A 13,067-nucleotide genomic window follows, 5' to 3' on the forward strand; every position below is an offset into this window, starting at 1 on the left:
ACGTCTGTAGCTGGGGAAGCATCTTAGTCAAGGGCCTGGTGGTAGGGTGGGGACAGTGGTGTGCTTCTCTCTGAGTGACACCTGTGAGTTAGGAGTTGAGGGCTTGGTGGATGGGTGGTGGAGGCAGGAGTTACGGGTCTCCTCGTCTTGCTTCGGCATGGAACGCTGCCCAGGGCCAGGGCAATGTCGGTCTGGGGTCCAGTGTTCTCAGTAGTGCTGTGCCCAAGGAAGAGCCCCTTTACACAGTGGGGACTCCAAGGAAGAAGGGCTCCCCACTTATACTGGCTGAACTTACCTAGAACTTAGTCTTGACTAACGGTGACTGGAGGAAGAATGAGAAATGCTGATATACAGTCCCTCCTGGAAAGACAGCCCTCCGACTTGGAGCCGGAGAGGAGAGAACTCCGTGTTCTTGGCTGAAGCAAACTGGAATGTAGTTTCTGTCTCCTGCGGGTGCTGGGGTGGGCACAGAGAGAACATGGGTCTTGGTTCATATACTTCTCACGGAATTTTTGTGGATTATCTTTTTCCTTTTTCTTTTGCAGACTAGGGATTAAACCCAGAGGCACTTTTATAACTGAGCTACATCCCTAGTCCTTTTTATTTTTAATTTTGAGATAGGGTCTTTCTAATTTGCCCAGGCTGGCCTTGAACTTGTGATTCTCCTGCCTCAGCTTCCTGAGTTCCTGGGATTACAGGTGTGCTCCATGGCATGTGACCATAGATTTTCTTGACCAATGTTTCTTCACTTGCTGCATGCCCTTTCGGCCATTTCCAGGGAATTTATTTTTATTTTTATTTTTTCAATGTTGGGATTGAACCTAGGTCTTGTGTTTGCATGCACTCTGCCATTGAGCTGCACCTCCGGTCCCCTCCAGAGATTTTAAATGTTTTTTGTTGAAAGGGATTTCATCAGTTTCTCTGGAGAGTGGTCTGTGAAGCTCCTCCCATTGTAGGTCACAGGTGGAACTATGGACTTGGCTGAGATCTTTTTCTAAAGAGAAACATTTCCCTCATCATTATTTTGTTACCCTAAGTACAGCTTGTACAGGGAGGGCAGATTAAACATTATCTCCAAAACAGATGAAATTAGAAAGCCAAATCTGTGGTCTACTCCTTCCTCTTTTCCAAACCAAATAAAAACTATGTGACATCATTTGTGTTACTAGACTGAACCGTACTGAACTGAATCAATGTCGAGAGGCATTAAAGGGGTGTTATGTGGGCTGTTCTCCTGAAAATAATTTCTTGAATGTACATCACATTGTAGAATGACTTCTATGGGCTGACTTTTAAACACTGACAACTTTCAACACTTCTCCTTAGCCTATTTCACACTCGTCCAAGGGACAAACCCTAATCAAGGGTCAGTAGTGGGGGCAAGGATTGGGTGGGGCTTATCTTTTATTACTTATTTTATCTGAAAACACCCAAGAAGAGAAGGTCTAACCAACCTTTATAACCAACTCAATTACTTTATTTGGTGAACAACTCTCAGAAACTGGACTACAAAGTCACCTCTTGAATTGTGACATATTTATGGAGTGAGAGGATATTTGCTATGTGAACACTGGTCTTTGCTTCTATGTTCAAAGGGAAAAAAACATTTGCAACCTGGAACTTGTTTTACCTTTGTCACGCTAATTCCTCAAAGTTGGATAATCACAATCAGATCTGCGGGAACATAACATGCATTCCACGTTAGTTTTCTCTGCTTTTCGGCCACTGTTTTGGTTGGTTCTCTGGCCAACTCTGTAAATAGATGTGGGTTGTCTCCATTTTATAGATAAAGCTATCAGAACAAAGGGCTGATGGTAGATAGCCCAGGGCTTTGAGCAAAATAGAAAAAAATGTACCTCTTAAGACACTTGAATACTTAATCTGTTGAAAAATTCTCTCAATGATCCTACAAATCTGTGACGGTAACAAGTCACACAGCACCCCTAGAGTTGGTCTACAGCCTTTACAGTGCACCCCGTGACCCTGCTAGAGAGGTTAAGTAATTTGCCAAAAGTCAAAGGCCAGCAAGAGAAGGGGGATGGGCTTAGAACCTGGGTCCTCTCTCTCCGAGTCCTCTATATTCGGATGCCTCTGTCGCTTCCTCTCTTTAAAATGCAAGCTGAGACTGGACACCCCTAAGCAGAAAGGAAGAATGAGGCCATAGAGAAAAGAATTGAATTGCCTGATGGGGAGGAGCCCTCACCAACCCTGTGCTTCCAAATGTTCTGAAAGGAGAGGAGCCTGGTGACTGTTAACTGCCATTTCCCGCCTCTGGGCTTAGGAAGCAGAGGTACCACTGGGCCAGGATTGTTGGGAATCTGCTTTCCATATTTAATCTGACAAGAATAAAACTGACAAGTTTAGCTTGTTAAAATATTGTCCTAGGAGGCTAATATTCCCGAGAGACTAGACCTAAGTTTCGTTTGTTCTTTGCCACTTGGTGATCCCTCCTAGAAACAGGGTTACTTGATTTGGGTCAGCATGATTTTCTGAGCACATTTCCCAGCAACCCCTGGTTCAGTTGAGCTGTGTGTGGAAGTAATGAAAGCCCCTTCAGCATCCTGGGTCCTCGCAGAGCCAGCAGTCCTGCTTTGGTATTAGTCCTGACAACCTTATGTGTGGGGGGGGGGCGGGGGGGGGGAGGGAACAGACTCTGCTCTTTTTTTTTTTTTTTTTGTACTGGGGTTTGAACCCAGGGGCATTTAACCACTGAGCAACATTCCCAGCAGCCCCCTCCCCGACATTTAAAAAATATTTTTAGTTGTAGACGGACACAATGCCTTTATTTTATTTATTTAGTTTTATGTGGTGCTGAGGATTGAAACCAGTGCCTCTACCACTGAGCCCCAGCCCCAGCCCTATCCCCAACCCTTTTTATATTTTACTTAGAGACAGGGTCTTGCTGAGTTACTTAGTGCCTCTCCAAGTTTTGAGGCTGGCTTTGAACTGGCAATCCTCCTGCCTTTTGAGCTGCTGGGATTACAGGTGAGCACCACCATGTCTGGTTGCTCTTAGTGTTTTGAATTATAGAAAGCTCCCTGGTTGGGTGAGAGGTGGGTCAGGATTTCATACAGTGAGTCTTTAAAAATAAAATCAGTATATTCAAATGTGCCTAAAGGAATTATTTGCCAAGTAAAGGCCAGAAATGTCCCTGGCTTTTAAATGGAAATGAGTAGAGGTTTTTTGGAGTCCATTTAATCTGGGAAAGAATTTCTAAATTTTATCTTTTAGTTGCCATAAGAGTGCTTACCAGAGTGCTTATGCATCTCGTTAACAAATGTTTACTAAGCACCTATTATGTGTTAGAGAGTTAATGCTTAGATTATCTTAATAGAGAAGAAAAGTTCTGGAGAAATGGTAGAAAGTCATTTCCAGAAACAGCTCTGTGGGAATTTTTTCTGTATCAATCGCTACCACTTTTGGAGACCACTAGGTGGTGCTATTACATTATGAAAACACACCCTCTCTTTAGCACTTCAGGTGGGAGGCCTCTGGTTATTTGAGGCCAGTATCTACATACACTTCCTTCTTTGTGAGTAAAGGAAGAAGAAAAAAAAAAAAAAAAAAAAAAAAACCACACTCATCATTTATATATGTGGTCCAATTTAAATGCTCAAGGTGACTGATGACTCCTTCAGGGATGGGATTTTGTCTATGGTCATGGTTACAACCCCAGCGTTATAACCCGACACATAAGAGGTGCTGGGTAAATACCTGATAAATAAATGAAACTACCTTTGAACAATTTTGGATTGTCATTGAAAGAGTGTGGAAAATTCTGGGATTCAGAGACTTAGAGTTTTGGGAAGTTGAGAGGTATTGATGATCTTGAAGTCATCAGTTGGGTAGAGACTCCAGGAGGCAGTATTTGGGAAGGCAGTATTTTGGCAGAAATACCAAAAGCAATCTGAGGACTGCTTTGCATTCCCTACATTTATCTTGACCAGATTTCACCTGTCTGAAAATATAGGAGTATTTAAAATTTAGAATTTCTAAATTTAGAAATTTTAAATTTAAAAATTTTAAATTTAGAAATTCTTTCCCAGCTACTGGACTCCAAAAACAAATTGTCTGAAGATTGGGGTGTAAACCAATACATTTTTTTTTTGAGTCTATATTACTTGTAAGGATGGCTCTGCTTTGGATAGAATCTCCAAAAGTCACTTACTCTTCTAGGTCTCTCATTTATTTGTTATAAATTCGTTCATACCACAAGTATTTATTGAACAGCCATGATGTGCTCCTCTCTGATCTTTTCCTCACTCGGTCTCTGAGTTCAGTTGTCAGCACATCATATTAGCTGTAGCATCCAGTCTTCCACTTCACTGTTCCTTCTATCCCCCAGGCCTTTGCCTTCTGTCATCTGGTTTCTGCATCAACCCGGATCTGTACCACTACCACTGATTTCCAACAAGCAACTGCAGTTGTGACACCCTTTCTTTAAAACTCTCCCGTGACTTGGTATCAAACCCAACCTATTTTGCTCGATTTACAAGCCTCGCAAGGCAAAGGCGCTGGCATCCCCGGCCCCGGTCTCCCCTGCTGCCGCCCTATTCTATGTGCTCCAGCCACGACTCATTTCTTCTTTTGGGTCTTCTAATGAGCCATGTCCTCTCTTACTTTCAGACTTTTCATTTTTTATTTTTGTTTTTCCTTTCCACCTGGACGAGATTTCACCTGTCTGAAAATAGAGGAGTTTCAATCTGGAACATTCTTTCTTTCCTCCCTCTGCCTAGCTACTTTCTAATCATTCTTTAGGTCTGAGTTTACATCTTCCTTAATTTGGAAATGTGCTTTTTTCTGACCACCGTCTAGACGAGGACCCCTTTTACTTTTCCTCTCGTAGCCCCTGTTGGGGTCCACAGCTTGTCCATTGCCACCCTCCACTGCCAGATTATGGGTGCTGTGTGTGCCAGGCCCTGTCTTCCCTGCCCTTCTCCACACCTAGCTGAGCACCTGCCACAGTGAATGTTCAATAATGTATGATGAATGAATGAATAAAAAATATTTATGACCCATCTCATTCTTTAAGATACCCAATCTAGCAGATGAGTTAAGTGGCACAAAGAAGGAACAACAGTGAGGGGAGAAGGGGTCACCTGGGATGTTACCATCTGAGGCTGGGTTAGGTTTTAGCAAGTGGAGCTACTTGTGTAGGAGGCATCTGAAGAGGAGGGAAGTGACATAGGTGGACACGTTTGGAGGACAGGCGAGGACTATAGTGTTCCTGTCTGGGAGGAGTGGGAGGTAGGACTGGAGACAGCTTGTGACTAGATTGCAGAGGACCTAGGCTGGAGTCGATGGCCAGTGGGGAGCCGCCGATGGCTTCTGAATGGGGGAGTGATAGGACTGAATTCCTGCCTCGGGATATGTTCATCCGAGGGCTTTGTGAAACGTGGACTGGAGCCATGCCAGCACGGCCAGTGAGGAGGCTATCAGAGAAGTCGAGGTGGGAGGTGGTCAGGCCTGGCTTAGTAGGTGGCAGTAAGGAGGGAGACAAAGGGAGGAAGAGTGAACAATGGACCTGGAAACGGGAAAGAGAGGGTGAGGGAGGAGGATTCAGAGAGGTGCTGTCACTATCAGAGAGGTGAAGTCAAGGGAAAGAACCAGTTTAGGGAAAGATGAGAGAGCTCGTTCCTCAAACTTCTCAGTGCAGTGACGGCTGCACATGCGTCTTACTTGTGGGAATCCAATCAGTATGCAGGATTCAAAAAAAAAAAAAAAAAGGCACAGTGAGAGGGAGGAGTGACAGGGAGAATATAATGCCGCTCACGGGGGCTGTTCCAGTTCTCCCATCCGTCAAAGTAGCTCCCAGAGGGCCGGTAAGATGGGGAAGGTAAATTTGCTGTTCCCTTTTTTAATTCACAAAACCATGTGTATTTTATGAGTGACTTGAGGGATTATTTGAGGGTAGTGGTGGCTACTCACAGTCTGTGTCTTCTATGCTGATTTTAGAACTGAATTCCTGGCAAGACTGAGCTTTTTAGAACGGGTGCCAGGACCTGTGGGCAGTGGGCAAATACGAAGAAGACACATGTCAGTCACCACATTGCCACAGCTCAAGGCCTAGCTGGGTAGAAGTGGACAATTAGGACTACCATCTAAGCGAGCAGTCAGAGAGACGGTGGGCACGGAGAGGGAGACGGGCTGCTGGTGCTTCAAGGCCGAGGTGGCCTTGAACCCTGGTGCTGGAGAGAGATCTGGGAGTCATCTTCAGAATAGGGGAGAGTAGCAAAAAGGAGCACACGAGATTGCAGAGGGGAGAAGGCTGAGCAAGTGAGGGGAGGCCTGGGAACGCACTTTCACAAAGAGGCAGGAGGTCCTAAGACAGAGAAACCACCAGAAACAGCAGAAAAGTACAGCAAGGTGGATGAGGACTGAGAGCAGGCAGGAGATTTTTCTGATGTGGGTCAGTGGCGGCTGATCTGTGACTGGCATTCCAGTAGAGTGGGGCAGGAGTGGCTGGAAAGAACGTGGAAACAAGGGACTAATGCCACTTCTCTCTACCACTCCAGTAAAACCAACTTAGATGGGTCCCCAGATCCCAGTGAAATCCCCTGGAGCACATTTGGGATCTCTGGAGTCCGTGGCCTCTTCCCAACTGTGATCTGCCCACTGTCCACCGGAAGGACACTTCACTGTCACAGTACACTGAGCCAGAAATAGCCTTTGCTCCCCATAAGCCTTATATTCAGGCTTGACTGCAATCCAGCTGAGCCACAGATGTCAGCTGTGGTGGTTGCATTTTATACCAAACATGTCTGCATTATTTTCTTCCATAAGTAGAATCCACGTTCCCACATGACTGCAAATGCTAACTTGCTAATGGCTTCCCTGGGGTTTGCTTTGTGCAATTATCTCATCAGAATTTAGACAAGGCAGCATATAACAATTTCTGCCAGGATGCAGGGAACTCTGGATGTTTTTTAGGCAACGGTTCCTCATCCTCGTTATGTTGTTCTTTCAGAGGTTTAACAAGCAAAATGTTTTCTATACGAACCCGCCTAGTTACTTCCTGTGTTCTCGTCATTTCTTTGTGTAGATCCAGAACTCAGCCTGGAAGATTTTCAACATTTCCTTCAATGCATCTTTGTAGAGGTTGCATTCATTCACATTTTGTAAATCTGAGAAAAATCTTTATTTTGCCCTCATTTTGAAAGATATTTTTGCTGGGTAAAGAATTCTGTTTGACAGTTTTTTTTTTTTTTTTTTTTTTCTTTCCGTTCTTCAAAGATGTTGCTTCATTGTCTTTTGGCACATAGTTTCTAATGAGAAGTCCGATGTCATCTTTATTCTTCTGTACGTCAGGTGGGCTTTGCAGGGGCGCAGCTTTTTAAGATTTTTCTCTTTTTCGTTGGTTTAAAGCAATTTGATCATGATGTGCTTTGGTGGAGGCCTCTTCATAGTTCTTCTGCTCAAGGTTTCTTGAGCTCCTTGGATTTGTGGAATTATAGTTTTCATCAAATTCGGAAAGAGCCCAACCATTTTTATTGCTTTGTCTCCTTCTTCTTCTTTTCTTTTTGTAGTCCTGGAGACTGAACACAGGGACTTGCACATGGTGGGCAAGTGCTCTACCACCAAGTCACAACCCAGTCCCCAACCATTATTTTATCAAATATATTTTCGGTCCCCTCTTTCCTTCAGGGATTCCAGTTACATTTCTATTAGGCTGCTTGAAGTTGTGCCACAGCTCGCTGATGCTCTGCTCATTTTTAAAATTTCATATTTATTAGCCTTTGTGTTTCATCTTGGGTGGTTTTTAAGCTGTGTCTTCAAGTTCACCATTCCCTCCCCCCCGGCAGTGTCTAATTTATTATTAATGCCATCCTGTGTATTTTTTCATCTCAGATATTATGTGTTTCACTTTGAGATGTTTAGTTGGGGCTTTTTTGTATCTTCCATGTCTTAATATACTCTTAAATCACTTCCTCAACATATAGAATATAGTTACAATGGCTATTTTAATGTCCTTGCCTACTGATGCTACCATCTATGTCATTTCTGGGTTTATTTCTATCGGGTGATTTTTCTCCTTATCTTCTTTGCATGCCTGGTAACTTTTTACTGGGTCCCAGACATTATGAATCTTATCTTGGTGCATGGTGGATATCTTTAAAAAAAATTTTTTTTTAGATGTTGATAAATTTTTATTTTATTCATTTATTTATATGTGGTGCTGAGAATTGAACCCAGTGCCTCACACATGCTAGGCAAGCCTTCTACCACTGAGCCACAACCCCAGCCCCTGGATATCTTTTTATTCCTAGAAATATTCTTGGGCTTGTTCCGAAATACAGTTACATTCCTCAGGAACAGTTTGATCCTATTGGGTCTTTCTTTTAAGCTTCTTTCGATGGGAACAGAGTAGCATTTCATCTAGGGCACAATTGAGGCAATACCCTCCTATGTAGTCTACCTAGTACCTCACGAATTAGGGGCCTTTTCCCCTCCGGTTGAGGAGAACTATTCCTGGCACTGTATAGGCTTCAGTGATTGTTCCCTGTAATCCTCTTGGGTGGGTGGCTCTTTCCCCAGTCTTGGAACACATTCCTCTTAGCCAGGAGCTCATCTGTACTGCAGAAGATTTGAAGGAGGATCCTCCGCAGATCTCTGGCGCGCTCTCCTGCGTGATTCTCTCCTCTCTGGTGCTCTGACCTCGGAACACTATCTGCCTTGGCCTCCCGAACTCAGCACAGGGACTGGAGGTGGCCTCAGTACATGCTCCCTTTTGGAAAGTGTCTCCTGGCAATAAGTTGGCCCAACCATAGGACTCACCTTGTTTTTTCTGTTTCTCAGCAGTCACTGTCCTTTGTACCCTGATGTCCAATAACTTGAAAAACCATTACTTCATATATCTTGTCCAGTCTTTCAGCTGTTTTAGGGGAAAGGGAAAATCTAGTCCCTGCTATTCTGTCTTGGCTAGAAGTGAAGTCTGTCTTGTTCGTAAGTTTGAAACACTTTTTGAGGGCTTCTGGAATACAAGACTATGCCAAACAAGTTGCTGACTATCAGGTCAAGGAAAGGGTGCTTCTGGAAGAGGCTGAAAGTGCTCCTAACCTACATAGAAGGACACAGAGTCATTTGAGGAGAGACAGGCACCCTGCTTTCCTTTTCAGGCTCTTTTTAAGTCTTTGGCTTTTACCTTTTGCCTCAACTTAACTATTTCACTTCCTTTTGGTGGTGAAGATTTTGGTCTCTTTCACCTTGAAGCAATATCTCTCTGCTCACACTTGAACTCCTCCATTTTTCCCTTGGTTCCCACTTTGACTCTGTTTGCACATTTTGGTCACCAAAGGTTACTCCATCTGGCAAATTAAAAAGTTTCACAATGGTATTTACAGCAGCCAGAATCTGCTCCCGTAGAGAACCACCAACCCAAAGATAACTGTGTCCTACCTTAAAGATGAATTACAGACATGCTCTTAAGAGGCAAATCTTTCAAGGGTGAATAAAATACCACTTAACAAAGCATTCCAACTGGTTAAATTTAGGACAAGAAAAAAAACCAAAAAAACAAAAAACCTGACCCAAGAATAATCTCTGGCTTTGAGCCCAGGGTCCTTTTCCTTTTTGAGTGAATATTGTACATTTTCATTCATGTGGGAGCTGTTGCCTCTCAGCATTTTATTCTGGAATGGAAGGTCAACAATGACCGCCTTGTTACTAAATCCAACGGACACTTCTCAGTTATTAACCTACTTGACCCTTCAACAATATTTGACATTGTTGACAATTATCTCCTGCTTAATGCGTTCCCTGGTTTTGCTTCTCCTCCTCTGGCCTTTCTTTCTCCATCTGTCTTTTCAGTGGTACTCTTCTTGGTTCTGTCCCAAGCCTTCTTCTCACACTGCACGTCCTCCTTGGGCTCTCTCATCATATCCCCAACTTCACTGGGAATTCCTAAGTCTGCATTGCTAGCCTGCATATTCTCCCTGAGCTCCAAACCAGTATTTCAGATCGCCATCTTCACTTAGCTGCAGCCTCTCACTGGGCCTCTGCCCTCCGTTCGGCCCTCCTTCCCGGGTTCTCTGTAAAGGCTACCTCTGGACATTTAATTTCTCAAGTTGGAGTTTTTTACATTCACTCTTCCTCTCTATCTCCAAGTCCTGTTGATTCTACTTCTTTCCATCGCTACTGCTACTCCACAACTTTAGTTGCTGCCCTGTTTAACCTACGTGACTGGAAAAGACTTCTCCTAACCACTTTCTGGTTCTAACTCTCATCCTCGCCTACCCTGCACAAGATTCACTGGAGTGATCTTTCTAAAACAGGAATTAAATCTTGAAAGTCTTACAGAATTGGCCTCTAAAACTATCTGGACTTCCTAGAATTATTTATTTATTTATTTCTGGTACGGGGATTGAACACAGGGGTGCTTTATCACCAAGTCACATCTCCAGCCCTATTTTGTATTTTATTTAGAGGCAGGGTCTCACTGAGTTGCTTAGGGCCTCAATAAATTGCTGAGGCTGGCTTTGAACTCACGATCCTCCTGCCTCAGATTCCCAAGTCGCTGGGATTACAGGTGGGTGCTACTGTGCCCAGCTAGACTTCTTGGAATTTTTCTGGGTAGAGATTTGGTTTTCTTTTCTTTCTGGTTAGTGATCTATTAAACATTATAAATATATAATGTATAGATATAAGCATCTATTAGATCTACAAGTATAGCTCTGAACATCTATCAAACTCTTGTATCAATTTTAGTTGTTAATACTTTCTAGAAAATTATCTATTTCCCCTCAGATTTTCAAATTTATACAAAGAAATTGCAAGTTTTTTCTTATAATTAAAAATTTATCTTTATATCTTAGTTATCTTCCTCTGTCCTTAACTTATTTGTAGTTTTCTTTGTAAGTTTTGCCAGAAGTTTATTTTACTGATCTTTTCAAAGGTCATATTTTGATTTTATTGTTGAAGTCTCTTTTTTTAAGAAAAGAAATTTAAACTTTAAAAATGTCCTCTGAATTAGCTCATTCATCTTTTAACTTTTTGAAATGAATCTTATTTTTCTTCTCTAAATAAAATGATTTTTTCCCTTGGACTTTCTATTCCATCAATCTGTTTGTCCTTCCTTTCTGGTATAACACTATTAAATCGTTATTTAACATCTGGCAGTCTAAGTCTCCTTCATTATTATTTTACAAAATTTTCCTGGTTATTGGGCCAGATGGCATCTTCAAGTCACAAAGATCTTTGATAGTTAATGTAAATATGCGCCCAAAATAAATCCTTTCAGTTCCTTCTTTCCAAACCCAAATATTCATTATTTTTATAGTCTTCAAAAATGCCTGTCACCGATCTATGTGCCACAGTACCCAGCTAGCTATGAACATGGTGTATGGATGTGGCATGTTTAAGTGTATTTTATGTGTGTGCATGAATGTGTGTGCATAGGATGTGTGCAAAGCATGCAGGGTGTGTTTATCATAGGTGTGAAGTGTGAATGTAGTATGTGGTGTGTGAACATGGGGTGTGTAGATATACACGGGATGTGTTGAGGTCTGTGTGGTATACGTGTGTGCAGGATGTATGCCATGCATCTGTTTGTACTGTGGGTGTGTGGCATGTGGATTTATGCACATACAGTGTGTGTGGGTGCAAGGAGGGTGGAAAAGAGATACTGAGGCCTCATGGGGTGCTCGAGTGCCCAGGGCGTGCCACAGAAAGCCAGGCTTGCTGCTCAAACCCTCCTGCCTTCTTGGGGAAAACAGGGCCAGGACCTGACTCTTTTCGGATATCAACTGTGGATGGCAAAGTGGGTCAGTAGGGCAAGTCCCTGAAGTGCCACTGCCCATCTTGTCTTCCATCTCCTGGGGGCGGGGGGGAATCTGTCCCTTTAAGCAAAGGGAACTTCCAGGGATCCACTAAGTAAAGGAACATGACCCGTGGCAGTGAAGGTGCAAAGGTAGGATCAGGCTGGCCTTGGGATCTCCCAACTGAATAGGTTAGTTGCTGAGTGGGGCAGAAGGAGTCAGGAGACTCTGCAAGGCAGGGGGACCTTTGTTCCTAATGGAGATGAGGCGCATAGTATAGGCCTCTGTCTTTGTCTCCCAGGCCACATTCGACAATGTGACTTCTCCTGCCAGATCCCATCCTCCTGGGTGTTGTGCCCTGCAAGTTGCTCACAGCCTCCTGCCACGGTGGTCTCCCCCAGTCTAAGGCTCTACAGTGATCTCTGGAGAGGTGTAAAGAGGGTGACTGTCACCTTGGGCACATCGCCCTCCTCTTCCCTATGGCCCTTCCTTGCCCTGGCTCCTGAGAGCTGTGCTTTCTAAACAGCCCCCCGCATTGGGTGTCCTTAGGCTGTGCTTAACTCCTGCTCTAATCTTGCTCCTGCAGCTCGGCAGTACCTTGGAGTTCAGTGTCCTGTCTGCACCCTGTGGCTTGAGCCTGGGGTGGCCCATTTTCCTTGACTGGGTGGAGTGGCTAAGCCAGGATACTTCCCTACACAGAATGGATGCCTGGACTCAGACTTCCCCAGCCAGGAAGAGGATCAGCCGTGCCCAAGTCCAGGGTGCAGGTAAGTCCATCTGCCAACCACCCCTGCTAAGGGCGGTGTTGACGGTGTGTGTGGGGTAGGTGGAGCATGTGCAGGGCAGGGCTCCACACAGTACCAGGATTCAAATGATCCACCAACCTATATGTGACTCATTTGCACTTGACCACTGGTTTGTTGATTTTAAGTCTCCTTCTCTAGTTTCTGCTTCCCACTGGTGGCCAGCTGAACCTGTGCCATCTAGTTTTCTTAACCGCCTTGAGAGGTCAGATCTGCTACCTCTACCTGCTTTGGGTCATGGGGCAGGTATGGAAGCCAAGGAAGAGCTGCGACAGCCATTGGGGCAGAAAGTCCAATTTCAGCTCTGCCCTTCCCAGCTCTGCAAACCTTGGGCAGATCACCTACTGTCACCACCTGAGGTTCAGATTTCTCCCTGGTAAATTAGAGCTAATACTTCCTAGGCTTACTGGGAAGATCACATGAGATGATGCGTGGTAATTGCACAGCTCAGCTTTTGGCACCTGGTATTCAATATATAGAACTGGTACTTCTCTCTTGCCTCTCCCAATCT

This window comes from Sciurus vulgaris (genome assembly GCF_902686455.1).
Source record: "Sciurus vulgaris genome assembly, chromosome: 15".
In the NCBI taxonomy this organism is placed as follows: Eukaryota; Metazoa; Chordata; class Mammalia; order Rodentia; family Sciuridae; genus Sciurus; species Sciurus vulgaris.